Source organism: Etheostoma cragini, chromosome 13, assembly GCF_013103735.1.
Source record: "Etheostoma cragini isolate CJK2018 chromosome 13, CSU_Ecrag_1.0, whole genome shotgun sequence".
Lineage (NCBI taxonomy): Eukaryota > Metazoa > Chordata > Actinopteri > Perciformes > Percidae > Etheostoma > Etheostoma cragini.
The window spans coordinates 7249869-7252518 of NC_048419.1; the positions used below are offsets into that span (position 1 = coordinate 7249869).

Consider the following 2650-nt stretch of genomic DNA (forward strand, 5'->3'; position numbering starts at 1 on the left):
GCTATGAGAGAGTGAGAGAGAGAGAGACATGACCATCCCACTGTCTAGCGGAGGTGGCTATGAGAGAGAGAGAGAGAGTTAAGTCTTAATATTATGGAAGAAGCAATTCCAGAGCAGTGGTTCCATGGTGTAATGGTAAGCACTCTGGACTTTGAATCCAGTGATCTGAGTTTAAGTCTCGGTGGAACCTGGTTGTAAGCCAGAGTACTGGTGAAATAAAAATATCAACCTCTACACTGTCCACATCTAGGCAAACGGGTTCTTGGCTGTTTGACTGAAAACAGTATATTGGTGGTGGCATGTTAAGCTGTGACCTGTACTTCATGTTAACTTGTAAGAGCTCCAAATTTAGACTTAGTTAAACATATTGAAAATGTTGACCCAATTACAATTTCATTAGGATGGGTTCTTAAAATGGTGCCTTCTGCTGTAAACTTCTTTTTTTGTGTCAATACGGCACTGTTTCTTTTTTTTAAGTACATACTTGGCCTACATTTTGAAATGCATGCAGGTATACATGCATACAGTGGTATGTATGTGTTTAGGAACCCATGCTTCAGTTGACTAAAAAGAGGAATTTAAACAATCATCTTTTGGAAAATTATCTGAATGCCTTAATTTAATAAAAAGGAAACATCCAACCTTTAAGGACATTAACTGTGTTGTCCAGCGATGATGGTATGGTGGTGAGCATAGCTGCCTTCCAAGCAGTTGACCTGGTTTCGATTCCCAGTCATCGCAGCAATTTTTATTGTGTGGTTACTTGCTTTATTTGTCAAGAAGTAACCAGAAAGGTTTCTTGTCCAATTTTAATTTCCAATCAATGTACAAATAAGGGAGCATATCAATCAATCAAGCTGCCTCCAAGAGCATCCACAGACACAGGCAGCGCACTACGATTTGCACTTTGCCCCTGTCTGTCCAAACACTGCTTTTTGTATTATCTCATAGGTACTGGAAGCCACCAGTCTCCACCACTGTATCTCTTTGTATTTATTTTCAGTCTGTGTTACAAGATTTGGAGTGAAAGTTGTATTGTCCCGCAGTTGTATTCACAGGTTCTGAAGCCATATACAACATTATTATTACATGTTTTACCCAGATTTCTTATTTCATTCAGTGATATTTCAATATCCTTGTGGGAGTTATCCCAAAAGGATTAATAAAGATATCTCAGAATTTTTTTTCAAAAACTCTTCAGGGGATGTAGCTCAGTGGTAGAGCGCATGCTTTACATGTATGAGGACCTGGCATCTCCAGCAGGTATTATGGTAGAGTCTTTAAAAGAGCTACATGAGATATTAGCTCCTGTGGTAATCTGACTGGTAGAGTTATAGAACGTAGTGGTAGACCGCCTGTGACACAAACAAGCACTTTGTACATATTGTACAGTTTTCATTGTAGTAGATCTATTTAACTGTATTCATGCTCATTTTTATGGGTGTTACAGCAGGTATGTTAATAGTCTTGGTTAACACGCCTGTTCAACAGGTCTGTCGCAGTGCCTAAGGAGTGGAAGACCGGGGTGGTGGTTCCCCTCTTTGAAAAGGGGGATTGTGCCCATTACAGGGGTTAGGGGTAATTTGCTAAGCCTCCCTCTCAGCAAGGTGATTGATGGATGATTCTAGTTACATCACATTGGCTTCCAGCTATGTAATAGTTGCAAATGAAGGACCTGCATTGTACAGTGATGTTGGTATAGTGGTGAGCATAGCTGCCTTCCAAGCAGATGATCTGGGTTTGATTCCTGGTCATTGCAGTAGTTTTCATTGAGTGGTTACTTGCTTTATTTGTCAACCCGATTTGATAAAGTATTAGATCTCTGGTATGGTACAAATAAGGGAGCATATCATTCAATCAAGCTCCCTCCACGAGGATCCTCAGACACAGGCAGCGCACTACGATCTGCACTTTGGCCGTGTCTGGGACTACTACTAACCAAATGAAAAGTTTTTGAACATTTTTGAGAAAAGGTATATCACTGCTTTTCAGGTTGTTGTGGCTGAGTGGTTAAGGCGATGGACTAGAAATCCACTAGGGTCTCCCCGCACACGTTTGAACCCTGACTACAACGAATGGATCTCTTTAAGAATGGTAGCAAACCAATGACACATCACAGAATACCAAATGACAGATGTGCCTTCATGAACAATATCGTGTTATCTCATTGGTACTGGAAGCAACTCGTCTCCACAAATATATCTCTTATCCTTTATTTTCAGTCTCTGTTACAAGATTTGCACTGAACATTGTATTTTCCAGCAGAAAGGCAACAGGTGTTTGTTTTTCCCGTGGATGAGCCCCGAATGAACCTTGAATCTGTTTTTAATAAACACACACACACACACACACACACACACGTATACACACACAAACACACACGTACCAAAACACACCCCTGGGTCACAGGGACCTGAATGGTACAAGGGTTAAGTTGGCCAGTAATTGTTGCTTTTTTATCTTTGTTGTGATTGTTGTGAGCCTTCAACATCACACATGTGGATATTGTGAAATAAACTGCCCAGAAAACCCTTACAAAACATCTAAAGGGTTCATGGTGTAATGGTTAGCACTCTGAACTCTGACTCCAACAATCTGAGTTCAACTCTCAGTGGAACCTGTTTTCAAGCCACAGCACAGGTAAAGAAAA

General features: G+C 40.6%; 1 non-coding gene across 1 annotated transcript; it reads left to right on the forward strand.

Moving 5' to 3' along the window:
- Window positions 1-118: 118 nt before the first annotated feature.
- trnaq-uug lies at window positions 119-190 on the forward strand. Its single transcript has one exon. It is a non-coding gene; the product is annotated as a tRNA-Gln (tRNA).
- Window positions 191-2650: the final 2460 nt, after the last annotated feature.